Source organism: Prionailurus bengalensis, chromosome A3 (genome assembly GCF_016509475.1).
Source record: "Prionailurus bengalensis isolate Pbe53 chromosome A3, Fcat_Pben_1.1_paternal_pri, whole genome shotgun sequence".
NCBI classification, from domain to species: Eukaryota; Metazoa; Chordata; class Mammalia; order Carnivora; family Felidae; genus Prionailurus; species Prionailurus bengalensis.
The window spans coordinates 121,738,644-121,755,274 of record NC_057354.1 but is presented as its reverse complement, the minus strand read 5'-3'; the positions used below and the strand labels follow the sequence as shown (position 1 = coordinate 121,755,274).

Sequence of the window (16,631 nt, the reverse complement as noted above, 5' to 3'; positions counted from 1 at the left end):
GAGGAGTGGGCAGAGAAAGAGAGAGACTAAATCCCAAGCTGGCTCCACACTCAGTGCAGAGCCCAACACAGGGTTTGGATCTCACAAACCAAGATCACAACACCTTCTAAAGTCAAGAGTCAGATGCTCAACTGACTGAGCCACCCAGGCACCCTAAAAGTACACTTATCTTGATGAAGACTGAGTCATACAGAGAATTATCGAATCATTACAGTGTACACCTGAAACTAACGAATGTTTACTATAATGTAATTAAAAAATAATAATCTGGGGCGCCTACGTGGCTCAGTCGCTTAAGTGTCCGACTTCGACTCAGGTCATGATCTCACGGTTTGTGAGTTCGAGCCCCACGCTGGGCTCTGTGCTGACAGCTCAGAGCCTGAAGCCTGTTTCGGATTTTGTGACTCATTCTCTCTCTGCCCCTACCCCACTTGTGCTCTGTCCCTCTCTCACAAAAATAAATAAATGTAAAAAATAAATAACTAAATAAATAATAATATTATTGTCTAATAATTTGGAATTAGGTATATTATCAATATAAATAAAAATGATATGAAGTCATGAAAATGACCTTATAGAATATTTAATGACCAAGAAATGTATTCATCATACATTAAGCAAACAAACTCAGACTACAAAATAGTAGGGAAAAAAAAGTAGGAGTGCAAAGGCACTATTTATAGTTAATAAAACAAAAATAGACATTCAAGTATAATGATTCAAATTTCATGTGACTAAAGAAGAATTAAGATTAGTGCTATCACTATATGAGAATGAGGAAGATCAGAAAACACTGTTTAAAGGTGATGAATCAAGGGCACCTTGGGTGGCTCAGTCGGTTGAGAGTCCGACTCTTGATTTCAGCTCAAGTCATGATCTCACAGTTCATGGGAAAAGTAGGAATAACTTCACCATAAACTTTCAAAATGTTATCAAGCAATACTACCCATGAAGCCGAACTATAGAGCAAAAATATAAGAACTGAAGACACCATAAGAAAACAGGAGAAGACAAAACTCTAAGCTACTGAAACTTCAAAATACATAGGGAAAACACTCAACAAAGAAATAAAGATAAACTGAATACAACATTAGTTATAAAAAGCTAGAAAATACCTAAAAGGATCTAGAGAATTGAAAACAGCCAACAAAATGTAACAAAAATTTCAAAAGGAAAGCAGAGAAAATGATGGATATAAAAAAGAAAAATTCAACATGGGAATAACTGAAATCTTCAAATAAAAAATCAGAATAATAGGAAAGAGCAAACATTTGAAAATATAATTCAGGAAAACATACTGAAATTAAAAATTTGGTTATTACTCACTTGAAAGGGCAAAATGTGTAACAGACAAAAATGACTCAAGATGATGATCACTTACAAAATACATGCTACTAATCAAGTTACTGGTCTTTTAAGATAAAAAATCCTTGGGTAGCCACCCAAAAGGGCAAACAGACTTATAAAGGGAAAAAAAATTTTTACCCTCAAATTTCAACACAGTTTCAACATAGCGGCATTCAATGTCAATAACACAATAAAATACATTCAAGATACTCAAGACAAGCGTGTATATACAAGCCAAAATATTTATACTGAGCAAACTGTCCTTCAAGTATGAAGACTACAAACAGTTTAGAACATGCAAGAACTTAAGAAATACTGAGATCATGAAGCATAAAAACTGCTACGGCGCAAATCTCAGCTAATGAAGATACGAATAGGAAAATGCAGCAACAAGGATAGGCTGGCTGTAAGCACAATATATTTACCTATAGTTCTAAAACTAAAGCAACAAAATAAGGTGACAGGAGAACATCCATGGCACTGTACAAAAAAAAAAAAAAAATGGGAGGCAAAGACAAAGATGTCAAATAAGGTAAGTAAGCCAAATACTTCAATTTTAACAGCAAGAAAGTCAGGGTTATCATTAAAACTTACAAATAAAACTTCTCAAAAATGTAGATTTCGAGGATATGGAAAAACAGGACCCCTTGTGTACTGTTGGTGGCAATTCAAACTGGTGCAGCCCCCATGGAAAACAGTATGGAAGTTCCTCGAAAAGCTAAAAATAACACTACCTTATGATCCAGCAATCACCCTACTAAGTATTTACCCAAAGAACACAAGAAAATTAATTCAAAGGGATAAATAGACTCCTATCTTTGTCGCAACATTATTTACAATAGCCAAGATATGGAAAGAGCCCAAATGTCCATCAATTAACAAAGAAGATGTGGTATATATATACATTGGAATATTATTCAGCCATAAAAAAACAATGAAATCTTGCCATTTGCAATGACATGGATGAAGCTAGAGAGTATATTGCTAAGTGAAGTCAGTGAGAGACAAATGCCATACGATTTCATTCAAATGTGAAATTTAATAAACAAAACAAACAAGCAAAGGGGAAAAAATAAGAGAGAGAGAGAGAAAAAAAGAAAAGACTCTTAACTATAGAGAACTGATGGTTATCAGAGGGGAGGTGTTTTAGGGGATGGGTTAAATAGGTGATGGGGATTAAGGAGTGCACTTGCTGTGATGAGCACAAGGTGCTGTATGGAAGTGTTGAATCACTATATTGTACACCTGAAACTTCTATAACATTGTATGTTAGCTAACTGGAATTAAAATAAAAACTTAAAACTAAAAAAAGTTTATGTAAGAGGACAATGGTAAACTCTGAAAAGAAAGAGTAAAATTGAAAATGGACAGTAGAAAAGATAAGGGAATAGACAGAAATAGACCCTTGCTCAGGGGAAGACGATGTTCAGAATAAGAAACTAATTACTACTAACAAAAAAGATGAGGCCATTATAAAAATTTAAAGTAAAAACCACTATAAAATGCCTTCCTAAATAAAACCAGAATAATTATGTACAAAAATAAATACAAAACACAACAAAAAGAACCACATAGTGAAATTCTATCTGAATTATCAAAAACCTCTCCACAAGGCAAGATCCACTAAAACTAATGGATGAAAAGCAAAAAAGATCTATGCAAAATCTCAAAGAATCTTCCCCAAGATACTTCCCCATTGCTGAATTCTATCAAACATTTAAGGAGGAGAGGCACCTGAGTGGCTCAGTCGGTTGAGCGTACAACTTTGGCTCAGGTCATGATCTCATGGTTCACAGGTTCAGGCCCTGCATTGGGCTCTGTGCTGACAGCTCAGAGCCTGGAGCCTGCTTCAGATTTTGTGTCTACCTCTGTCTCTGCCCTCCCCCATTCATGCTCTGTCTCTCTCAAAAATAAATAAACATTAAAAAAAAATTTGGGGGGGATATGCCTGGGTGCTCAGTCAGTTGAGCGTCTGACTTCGGCTCAGGTCATGATCTCACGGTTTGTCAGTTTGAGCCCGCATCAGGCTCTGTGCTAACAGCTCAGAGCCTGGAGCCTGCTTTGGGTTCTGTGTCTCCTTCGCTCTCTGCCCCTCCCCCGTTTGTGCTCTCTCTCTGTCTAAAAAAAAAAAAAAAGAATTTTTGGGGCGCCTGGGTGGCTCAGTCGGTTGAGCGGCCAACTTCGGCTCGGGTCACGATCTCGCGGTCCGTGAGTTCGAGCCCCGCATCAGGCTTTGTGCTGACAGCTCGGAGCCTGGAGCCTGCTTCAGATTCTGTGTCTCCTTCTCTCTCTGACCCTCCCCCGTTCATGCTCTGTCTCTCTCTGTCTCAAAAATAAATAAACGTTAAAAAAAAAAAAAAAAGAATTTTTTAAAAATTTTTTTTAATTTAAGGGGGAAGTAATGCCAATCTTACACAAACCCTTTCAGAAAGCAAAAGAGAGATATACCTCCTAACTCCATTAATGATACCAGCATAACTAACACCAAAACCCCCAAGGACATTACAAAAAGAGAAAATTACAACCCGACACCTTTCGCAAACAGAAACCAAAAAAAAAAAAAAAAAATCCTGAGAACATTAGCAAATTATATCCAGCAAACAATAAAAGCATATATATCATGACAAAAAAAAAAGTTTATCCAGAGAATATAATCAATATAATTCACCACATTAACAATAAAAGAGAAATATTATGACCAATTAGAAGAACACAAATCATTTACCAAAATTCAACCTATTATGTAAAAGCTCATAATAAAACAGGAATTGAGGGAAACTTATTCAATTAGAAAGGAGCATCAAAAACAAAACAAACAAAAAACAACCTTCAACAGTCTAATTACTGGAGAAATAGTGAACGTTTCCCTAAAACTCAAGTACAACACATACCCACTCTCACAACTTCTTTTCACCACTGTACCAAGGATCCTAGCGAAACAATAAGGAAAGAAAACTCACAAAGATTGAAACTGCCTCAATTTGCAGATGATATGGTTTATGTAGAAAATATTCAGTAACATACAAAACAACTACTAGAATAACAAAATTTGGCAAGGTCACAGGATACCAAGTTAACAGACAAAACAATTCTGTTTTTAAATCTTAGTAGTAAACAATTAGAAAGTAGTTTTTTTACACAGTATTTTTTTAATTGTTATTATTTTTGAGAGAGAGAGAGAAAAAGAGAGAGGGGGTGAAGAAAGAGAGGGAGAGAGAGAATCCCAAGCAGGCTCCACACTGTCAGCGAGAGAGAGGGAGAGAGAGAGAATCCCAAGCAGGCTCCACACTGTCAGCAAAGAGCCCCACCGCAGGGCTCAAATTAATAAACCATGAGATCATGACCTGAACTGGAATCAAAAGTCAGTTGCTTGGGGCGCCTGGGTGGCGAGGTCGGTTAAGCGTCCGACTTCAGCCAGGTCACCATCTCGCGGTCCGTGAGTTCGAGCCCCGCGTCGGGCTCTGGGCTGATGGCTCAGAGCCTGGAGCCTGTTTCCGATTCTGTGTCTCCCTCTCTCTCTGCCCCTCCCCTGTTCATGCTCTGTCTCTCTCTGTCCCAAAAATAAATAAACGTTGAAAAAAAAAATTTTATAAAAAAAAAAAAAGTCAGTTGCTTAACTGACTGAGACACCCAGGCACTCCCAGAGTGTTGTTTTTTTTTTTTAAGTTTTTATTTATTCATTTAAGTAATCTCTACACCCAACATGGAGCTTGAACTCATAACCCCAAGATTAAGAGTCACATACTCTTCTGGGGCACCTGGGTAGCTCAGTTGGTTGGGTATCCGACTTTGGCTCAGCTCATGATCTCACCATTCAGAGTTTGAGCCCCACACTGGGCTCTGTGCTGACAGCTAAGAGCCTGAAGCCTATTTCAGATTGTGTGTGTGTGTGTGTGTGTGTGTGTGTGTGTGTGTGTCTGTCTGTCTGTCTGTCTCTCCCATTTGCGTGCATGCTCTCTCTCAAGAATAAACAAACTTGAAAAAAAAAAAAAAAAGTCTCATACTTTTCTGACTGAGCCAGCCTAGAAGGTAGTTTTTAAAAGTAATTCCATTGAATCATTAAACATAAAATACTCGGGGCGCCTGGGTGGCTCAGTCGGTTGAGCGTGCGACTTCGGCTCAGGTCATGATCTCACAGTCTGTGAGTTCGAGCCCCGCGTCGGGCTCTGTGCTGACAGCTCAGAGCCTGGAGCCTGCTTCAGATTCTGTGTCTCCCTCTCTCTCTGACCCTCCCCTGTTCATGCTCTGTCTCTCTCTGTCTCAAAAATAAATAAAACATTAAAAAAAAAATTTTTTTTTAAAAACATAAAATACTTAAAAATAAATTTAAGATACAGAAAAAACCTCTACACTATAAACTACAAATCATTGCTAAGAGAAATTTCAAAAGACTTAAATGAAATGATATACCATGTTCATGAATTGGCAGGCTAAATATTATTACAATATTGATTCTCCCCATACTGACCTACAGCTTCACTATAGTCCAAACAAAATCCCAGAAGGCTTTTACTATAGAAACTAACAGGGGGTGCCTAAGGTGGCTCAGTCAGTTAAGCATCCGACTTTGGCTCAGGTCATGATCTCATGGCTCAGCTGGTGAGTTCAAGCCCCAAGTTGGGGTCTCTGCTGTCAGCACAGAGCTCACTTCAGATCCTCTGCCCCTTCTCTCTCTGTCCCTCCCCAACTCATTCTTTCTAAGTAAATAAACTTAAAAAAGAAAGAAAGAAACTAAGAGGAGCAGGCACCTGGGTGGCTCAGTCGCTTAAGCATTTAGACATCCAACTCTTGGTTTCGGCTCATATCACTTATCTCCTGGTTCATGAGATCGAGCCCCACATCAGGTTCTGTGCTGACAGTGCAGAGCCTGCTTGGGATTCTCTCTCTCCTCTCTCTCTCTCTGCCCCTCCCTGACTCATGCACAAGCACTCATGCTCTCTCAAAATAAATAAACTTTAAAAAAAAGAAAAAGAAAAAGAAAAAGAAAAAGAAAAATTAACAGGGAAGCCTGGCTGGCTAAGTCAGAGGAGTGTGTACCTCTTGACCTTGGAGTCATGAGCTTGAGCCCCAAATTGCACATAGAGATTACTTAAAAAAAAGAAAAAAGAAAGAAATTAACAAATTGATTATAACATTTAAATGAAAATGCAAAGGACCTAGGATATACAAAGTAATCTTTAAAAAGATGACTAAAGTTAAAGGACTTACAGTACCTGATTTCAAGATGTACTATAAAGCAAAAGAAATCAAGACAATGTGGTAATGCTTGATAAGTAGAACAAAATCCAGAACCAGACCTACATGTATATAGAAAATATATTTTTGACAGAAGTACCAAGCCATTTCAGTGAGGCATCTTTTTCATCAAAAAGTGATGTTGAGATATTGGATATTCATGTACATAAAAAGAACCACAACTTTTACCTCCTATAATACACAAAGCTAAAACTATAAAACCTCTAGTAAAACACATGGGATAAAAACCTTTGTAATCTTATGGTGGAAGAAAGTTTCAAAAAAGACAAACTATAAAAGAAAAATGGATATTCTGATCTTCATAAAAATTTGAAACCAGTAAGAGATGGACAGTAGATAGTGGGAGTCAGGTTTCTCAATGTCTGAAAGTTACAAGATAAAGGAGAAAGGTTAGAACAAACACTTTGATACTGGATTAGAGTAGCCAACTTCAGTACAAACTAATCTTTAGCTTAACATAGATACAGATGGATACAGAAACAATTATAAATGTGCCTGCATCCATAGGTGAGTGTATATACATACACTATACTAGCTATCTGAGAGGCCTTGTACCAACAAACATACACAGTGTCTAGATCTTGGCTTCTAAATATTATTCCCCAATAAAAGGAAACAGGGCTCCTTAGTGAGATGGCTTATCCTAGAGCTGGGGCATGGAATATACACAATGAGCCTAGCACATGTTGTAATGACAGGAAATAAAGAAGTACTCAAGAAACAAAAGAAGGGAGGCATGTAAACTGGACAGAGGAGACAACCTGAAAAGGTTTCCATCGGCTAAAGCAGGTACAATTTGAATAACAAAATAACGCAGGATTGCATTATAACCCAAAGCATAAAAGAAATATGCATGCATCCATACTGATATAAATGATTGAACAAATATTTTTTAATTGGAGGATGCCAATGTCTTACAAAAGAATTTCAAGTAATATAGGTAGATACTCCCCCCTCTAGGAGACGGAGCTTTAATTCTCAAACCACTACCTTTCCTTGAAGGTGTGTTAGACTTAGTGGCTCTTTACGTAAAGAACAGACTATGGAAATGGAAAAATCGTACCTTTACAGTGGAGAAATGTGGCAAGCATGACTGTAACCAAGTGATAAAGGTTAACTTAACATTATCAGTGATGTCATATGGATACGCTTCCCCTTGATGTGATACAAGATGGACTGTTTTCTATCTTTCCAAAAATCCCCAACCCCAGTCTAATAAAGAGGAAAACATGATTAGACAACTTGGCGGGACATTCCACAAGATACAGAGACAGGATTCCTCAAGATTATCAAGATCATGGAAAACAAGGAAAGGAAGACAGAAAAACTGTCACAGACCAGAGACTATGGAGACATTAACACTAAATGCAATATGGTACCCTGAATTCAATTCTGCAGCAGAAAAAGAACATTAATGGGGCACCTGGGTGGATCAGTTGGTTAAGAATCCGACTCTTGATTTCAGCTCAGGTCATGACCTCACAGTTCGTAGGGTAAAGCCTCATATTGGGCTCTGCACTGTCGGCACAGAGCCTGCTTGGGATTCTCTCTCTCTGCCCCTTTCCTGCTTGCGCGTGCTCACGCACTCTCTCTCAAAATAAACATTTAATAAATTTAAAGAAAGGAAAGAAAAAGAACATTATTAAAATCCAAATAAATTTTGGAGGTTGGCAAGTAGTCATGTACCAATGTCAGTTCTTAGTTTTAACAAACATGCCACAACATGTTAACAATGACAAAAATTGGGTAAGTGGTATAAGAGAACCTCTATATTACCTTCACAACTTTTATGCAAAGCTAAAATTGTTCCAAAATTAAAAATTCATTTAAAAAACATTTTTAACATTTGCCCTTTAAAACACATCATTATGAGAACAGATGTCAAGTCAAAGGACAAAGGAAACACTCGCAAAACATATATGTAACAAAACATTTATGTCTAGAATATATTTTAAAAACTCTTGAAACTTGGGGCACCTGGGTGGCTTAGTCAGTTAAGCATCCGACTTGGGCTTAAGTCCTGATCTCGAGGTTCCCGAGTTCAAGCCCCACGTCGTGCTCTGTGCTGACAGCTTGGAGCCTGGAGCCTGCTTCTTATTCTGTGTCTCCCTCTCTCTCTGCCCTTCTCCCACTCATGCTCTCAAAAATAAATAAACATTAAAATAAATAAATAAGTAATAAAAACACTTAAAACTCAATAAGAAGGCAAACAACTTGATTTTAAGATGGCAAAAGATTTAAACACCAACTTTACAAAGAAGATATAAAAATGGCCAATAAGTAAATAAAATGATGCTTAACATGGTTAAAGACTCAGGAACAGCGAAGTAAAAACTAAAATGAGATACTAGTATATATTATCAGAATGGCTACAATTGGGGCATCTGGTTGGGGCTGAACTGGTTGAGCGACCAACTCTTGGTTTCAGTTCAAGCCATAATCTCATGTTTTGTGGCTTCAAGCGCACTCAGGGCAGAGATCAGGATTCTCTCTCTCCCTCTCTCTCTCTACTCCTCTCCCATTCACTCTCTCTCCCAAAACAGATAGACTTAAAAAAATGGTTAAAATTACACCAAGTGTTGACGAGGATATGAAGCAAATGGAACTCAAACATACTGCTAGTGAAACTGTAAAATGGTTACAAAAATTTTGAAGATTGGTAATTTCTTAAAAAGTTAAACATCACCTATCATTAAGACCTACACATTCCACTCATAGCTATTTACCCAAGAGAATTAAAACCTATATCCACACAAAGATTTACACACAAATATTCACAGCTGCCTTATGCACAATAGTCAAAAACAAGAAAAACCCAAATTTCCATCAAGAAATGACACATTTGGTATGTCTATACAATGAATACTCCTCAGCAATAAAAAGGAATAATCTGCTGACATACATAAGAACATGGATGAATCTCAAAAATCATTATGCTGAGTGAAGGCAGAAGAGTACATACTATATAACAAAACTCTAGAAAATGGAAACAAATTTATAGTAACAAAAAGAAGATCAGTGCTTGCCTAGGGTCCGACTGAAAAAGGACATAAAACTTTTGAGGACAATGTAAATGTTCTACATCCTGATTGCGACAGTGAAATCACAACAATACACATCTGTCAAAACTTATCTAATTAAATACCTTAAATTGGCCGGGAGGCAGGCAGGTAGGTGGCTCCGTCGATTGAATGTCTGACTCCTGATTTACGCCCAGGTGGTCATGGTCTCAAGGTGCATGAGTTTGAGCCCTGCCCTGGGCTCTGAGTGAACAGCGCAGGGCCTGCTTGGGAGCTTCTCTCCCTCTCTCTCTGCCTCTCCCTTTCTCTCTCCCTCTCTCTCAGAAATAAACTTTATTTTTATTCTTTATTTTTGAGAGAGAGAGAGAGCACAAGCGAGGAGGGGCAGAGAGAGAAGGAGACAGAATCTGAAGCAGGCTCCAGGCTCTGAGCTGTAGGCACGGAGCACGATTTGGAGCTTGAACTCACGGACGGTGAGGTCATGACCTGAGCTGAAGTCAGACGCTCAACCAACTGAATCACGCAGAGCCCCCAAAGAATAAACTTAAAAAAAATGTTTGTTGTTGTTTTTTTTTTAATTTTTTTTTTCAACGTTTATTTATTTTTGGGACAGAGAGAGACAGAGCATGAACGGGGGAAGGGCAGAAAGAGAGGGAGACACAGAATCGGAAACAAGCTCCAGGCTCCGAGCCATCAGCCCAGAGCCTGACACGGGGCTCGAACTCACGGACCGCGAGATCGTGACCTGGCTGAAGTCGGACGCTCAACCGACTGCGCCACCCAGGCGCCCCAAAAATTTTTGTTTTAAATACTTTAAATGGGTACAGTTTATATAAATTATGCCTCAATGAAGTTGATTAAAGAAACACAATAGGAGCCAAACAAGACAGGACTACAAAATGTATGTAGTATTCTAGACAGAATCCTCGAATAGAAAAAGGACATTGGGTAACAACTAAGAAAATATGAATAAAGTATGGACTTCAGTACATAATATTATGTCACTATTAGTTCAATAATTACAACAAATGCACCATACTAGTGGTAAGTGTTAATGATAAGGGAAACTGGGTATAGACTATATGGAAACTCACTGTACTAGCTTCAAAATTTTTCTGTCAATCTAAACCTATTCTACAATAAGAAGTTCACTTTTTTAAAAACAGCAAAGGCAAACAAGATTTGTGCATTTCTTTGCGTGTAAATTTTACCTAAAAGGAAAAAAAAACCTAAATAAACACTGAACTTTAGTTACTTGATATACATGCTGAAGAATTTAAGAGAAGTATACTGATGTCTGCAACATACTTAGAAATGCATCTAAAAACTGAGATGGATTGGGGAGACTGAGTGGCTCAGTCAGTTAAGCATTCAACTTCAGTTCGGGTCATGATCTCAGAGTTCATGGGTTCAAGGCCCAGATTTGACTCCATGCTGACAGCTCAGAGCCTGGAGCCTGCTTCAGATTCTGTGTCCCCCTCTCTCTCTGCCCCTCCCCTGCGTGCGCTCTCTCTCTCTCTCTCTCTTTCTCTCTCTCAAAAATAAACATTAAAAATTTTTTTTTTTAACTAAGATAGATTGACATATGGGTAGAGATATATATTTGATAAAGAAAGTATAACACGGACTTCAAGCCGTATTACAAAGCTGTAATCATCAAGAGAGTATGGTACTGGCACAAAAACACACACTCAGATCAATGGAACAGAATAGAGAACCCAGAAATGGACCCACAAACATATGGCCAACTAATCTTTGACAAAGCAGGAAAGAATATCCAATGGAATAAAGACAGTTTCTTCAGCAAGTGATGCTGGGAAAACTGGACAGCGACATGCAGAAAAATGAACCTGGACCACTTTCTTACACCATACACAAAAGTAAACTCAAAATGGATGAACGACCTCAATGTAAGACAGGAAGCCATCAAAATCCTCGAGGAGAAAGCAGGCAAAAACCTCTCTGACCTCGGCTGCAGCAACTTCTTACTCAACACGTCTCCAGAGGCAAGGGAAACAAAAGCAAAAATGAACTATTGGGACCTCATCAAAATAAAAAGCCTATGCAGAGCAAAGGAAACAATCAGCAAAACTAAAAGGCAGCGACAGAATGGGAGAAGATATTTGCAAATGACATTTTGGATAAAGGGTTAGTATCCAAAATCTATAAAGAACTTATCAAACTCAACACCCAAAAAAAAACCAAATAATCCAGTGAAGAAATCGGCAAAAGACTGAAAAGATCGAAACCACAATGAGATACCACCTCACACCTGTCAGAATGGCTAACATGAACAACTCAGGCAACAACAGATGTTGGCGAGGATGTGGAGAAAGAGGAACCCTTTTGCATTGCTGGTGGGAATGCAAACTGGTGCAGCCACTCTGGAAAACAGTATGGAGGTTCCTCAAAACGATAAAAATAGAACTACCCTACGACCCAGCAATTGCACTACTAGGTATTTATCCAAGGGATATAGGTATGCTGTTTCAAAGGGACACATGCACCCCCATGTTTATAGCAGCACTATTGACAATAGCCAAAGTATGGAAAGAGCCCAAATGTACATCGACAGATGAATGGATAAAGAAGATGTGGTATGTGTGTGTGTGTGTGTGTGTGTGTGTGTATACACACACACACACACACACACACACACACACACACACACACATATACAATGGAGTATTACTTGGCAATCAAAAAGAATGAAATCTTGCCATATGCAGTGACATGGGTGGAACTAGGGGGTATTATGCTAAGCAAAATTAGTCAGTGAAAGACAAGTACCATATGACATATGACTTCACTCATATGAGGAATTTAAGATACAAAACAGATGAACATAAGGGAAACAAAAATAATATAAAAACAGGGAGGGGGACAAAAACATAAAAGACTTTTAAATATGGAGAACAAACAGAGAGTTACTGGAGGGATTGTGGGAGGGGGGATGGGCTAAATGGCAAGAGGCATTAAGGAATCTACTCCCAAAATCATCATTGCACTATATGCTAACTTAGATGTAAATTAAAAAAATAAATTAAATAAAAATTAAAAAAATAAATAAAATAAAAACAAAAATAAAAAAAGAAAGTATAAAATGAAACTGTAGCAACTTCTGTAGAATCTTTGTGGTGGGTATGCCAGTATTCATTATAAAATTCTTCCAACTCTTCTAGATATTTGAGAATTTCCATGAGAAAATGTTGAAGAAAGAAATATCACACAGTGGAATGCTTAAGACCATAAAAACTAAACAAAAGTAAGATAAAATAACGGAAATAAAAACAACAGTCACATCAACAAATGGAAATAAATGTGACACAATTATGAAAATAAGATTTTTAGACTGAATCTCAAATCAGAACATAGCTCAGGGCAGCTGGCTGGCTCAATCAGTTAAGCATCTGACTCTTGGTTTCAACTCAAGTCATAATCTCACAATTTGTGAGATCCAGCGCCTGCATCAGGCTCCACACTCAGCATGGAGCCTGCTTGGGATTGTCTCCCCCCCCCCCCCCTCTCTATCCTTCTCCCACACATGCACACACACACGCTCTCTCTAAAAATAAATAAAACTTTAAAAGCAAAATCAGAACATGGCTCTATGCTGAAAACAGGAGATGTTTAATGTGATTCAGAGAGGTGAGAAATAAAAGAACCAAAAGTATACAAGCCAAACAAAGATATGGGTAAAAGCCTAACATCAGACTATAAATTAGTATAAAAGAAATAAATGAAACAAAGTAGAATTGTTTAGTGTTTATTTATTTTTGAGAGAAAGAGACAGAGACAGAGTGCGGTGGGGCAAAGGCAGAGAGAGAGAGAGAGAGAGAGAGGGAGACAGTATCTGAAGCAGGCTCCAGGCTCGGAGCTGTCAGCACAGAGCCGAACCTGGGACTCAAACTCACAAACTGCAAGATCTTGACCTGAGCCAAAGTCAGGCACTTAACCAACTGAGCCACCCATGCGCCCCAAAGGGAGAATATTTTCAAAGGCAAAATGACAAATTCATAATAAAGTTTCTGACTGTAAGTAGTTATGGACAACTCAACACAGCAACAATACCCAAAAAGCAAAACTTATAGCACGCAAAAGAAGAAAGGGATATAGACATCCGAGTACTAGGAAGACTTTAATTCACCCTTTCCGTCCACATCCAAAGTGAAAAGTAAGAATACAAAATGAACAAAAGTATAATAATAAAGGCAACTTAAAAAATATGATAAATAACATATTTAATTGAGTTTCAACCTGTGGTTTAAAAATAAAGAATATTTCTTTTCAAATGCCTATAGACTACATATTCAACCACAAGGAAACTTCACTGAGTACAATACAAACAACATTCTCTAATCACAGTGTAACAAATATAGAAATTAATTACAAAATCAGAAAACAAAAGGCACTTGCATCTAAAAGATTCAACATTAGAAAATCTATTAAAATAATTAATAAATCTTAATAATAAATCTGAGATGAAAGATCTCCATAGACCTTAACAATTTGAAAACATTTGATCAATATTCTTGTTTTGATTTTTTTTTTTTAAGAAAATTCAAGTATTTAAAAAACACATAAATCTTTGGGGCACCTGGGTGGCCTTAGGTTAAGCATCTGACCCTTGATTTCGGCTCAAGTCATGATCTCCCGGTTCATGAGTTCTAGCTCCCGCACTGACAGCACAGAGCCTACTTGCGATTCTCTCTCTCTCTCTCTCTCTCTCTCTCTCTCTCTCTCTCTCTCTGCCCCTCCCCTGCTCATGCATGCTCTCTCTCAAAATAAATATTTTAAAAATAAATAAATAAAATAAAAAATACATAAATCTTTAACATGACAAAAGTACATCTTTCTTAAGCATCAATCATAACATGGACAAGCTAGGAGAATCCCCAATAAAGAAGAAGGGTACACAAAATTAATATGCTGAAATTGTTATATATATGAATCAGAGAGAAAATATAATGGAAAAATGAAATATAATGAGAAAATATAATGGAAAAAAAAGGACAAGGGAATCTCACAAAAGCAACAGAAAAAGTAAGTTAGGTAAGAAAAAATTAACAATAAATGTGCAAGAACCACACATAACACTTTAAAACATAACTGAATAATATGAAAAACAAAAATAACACAAATAATGTAAAATCACATTCAAAGGAAATTTAAGGGATTAGTTATAAATATTACAACATATTAAAAAGCCTCAACAACTTAAACAGTATTCAATATGAATGGAAAAAATATCCAGAAGCAGAGCAAAACATGTAATCTGATATATGATAAATGTGGCAAAGAGAATCGATGGAGAAATCACAAACTGATTCAATAAATGAGCTTGGGAAAACTCATTTTTCCATCTGTGAAAAAAAGTTGGATCTGTTCTACAAATCTTACACCATAAAATTCAAATGAATCAAAATTTAAAAGTAAAAAAATGATATCATATATTTTCACTCTTATGTGGATCCTGAGAAACTTAACAGAAGACCATGGGAGAGGGGAAGGAAAAAAAAAAGTTAGAGAGAGAGGGAGCCAAACCATAAGAGACTCTTAATAACAGAATAAACTGAGGGTTGATGGGGGGTGGGAGGGAGGGGAGGGTGGGTGATGGGTATTGAGGAGGGCACCTGTTGGGATGAGCACTGGGTGTTGTATGGAAACCAATTTGACAATAAATTTCATATTATTTATAAATAAATAAATAAATAAATAAATAAATAAATAAGACTGTGAAAAAAATGATACCATAAAAATAAACAAAGATGAACTCCTTGAAAACTTTGGATTTGGGTAGGTTTTTCCAACTATGATTTGAATCTAGCGGCACCTGGGTAGTTCAGCAGGTTAAGCGTCTGACTCTTGATTTCTGCTCACGTCATGATCTCACAGTTCATGAGTTTGAGCCCCACGTCAGACTCTGCACTGACAACATGGAGCCTGGTTGAAATTCTCTATCTTCCTCTCTGCCTCTTCTCCGATCATGCATGCCCGCTCTCTTTCAAAAATGTTTTTTTAATAAAATAAAATAAAATCTAAAAGCCTTAAAAAAATAGTTTGATAAATTTGACTACATAAAAATAGAAACCTCTTGGTAAAGACAACTGAAAGCAATGTCAAAAAAAGACAAAGTCTGAACCAAGGAAAAACACTGGCAATTTATGACAAAGGACTAATCTCTTCAGGATGTAAAAAAACTACTTAAAGTAGATAAAAGAAAAACAATCTATTAGAAAAATAGGTAAACTTTGTACACGTTTCAAAAAAAGGAAAAACAAATGGCTTTTAAACATATGAAAAAATGCTCTGATAAGAGATACAGAAATTTTAAATAAACCAAGATCTCCTTTTCAACTCTCAGACTGGCAAAAATGCTAAAGTTTAAAAATACATTTTGTTTGTAGAAACATGGGAAAATAGGCCCTTTCATAAACTACTTGGTGGCTTGCAAACTAATCAAAGTTACAATCTCCTATTCCCTTTAACTCTGAGATCCAACTTCTGTGAATTTATCCTACAAATACATTTGTAAACATGTAAAATGAAGATTGTGCAAGGCTATTCATTATGTCATATTTTGTAATAACAAAGACCACCACATCTCTCAATAAAGGACTAATTTAAATATTAGAGTATATCTATAAATGTAATAGGTAACTATAAACATAAACGTGAAATTTCACTATACAGAAATGAAAAGACAGTTAAAATGAATTAAGTGAAAAAAAAACAAGGTATAAGACAATGTGCACAATATATGTTGTGTAAAAAGAAGGGCTAACAATGTGTAAGTACACATACATGTATATGAACATGTTACTATGGGAGAGTGAGAGACTACTAGAAAAAAAGAAGCTCTTCATATCTATTTTAAAATTTTTATTAATTGTATATTCCATGAGTATACTACCTTTTCAGAAAACATAATAGATAAGACAGTTTCAAAACCAGTGTCCTTTGTATCTATATATAAAAGAAAGGGCAAAAGGGGGGAAAAAGGAAAGA

General features: G+C 36.9%; 1 protein-coding gene across 3 annotated transcripts in view; it reads right to left on the bottom strand.

Moving 5' to 3' along the window:
- ATAD2B (ATPase family AAA domain containing 2B) overlaps positions 1 to 16,631 on the bottom strand; it is a 167,684-nt gene that overhangs the window by 113,578 nt on the left and 37,475 nt on the right. The gene's annotated exons all lie outside the window — the stretch shown is intronic.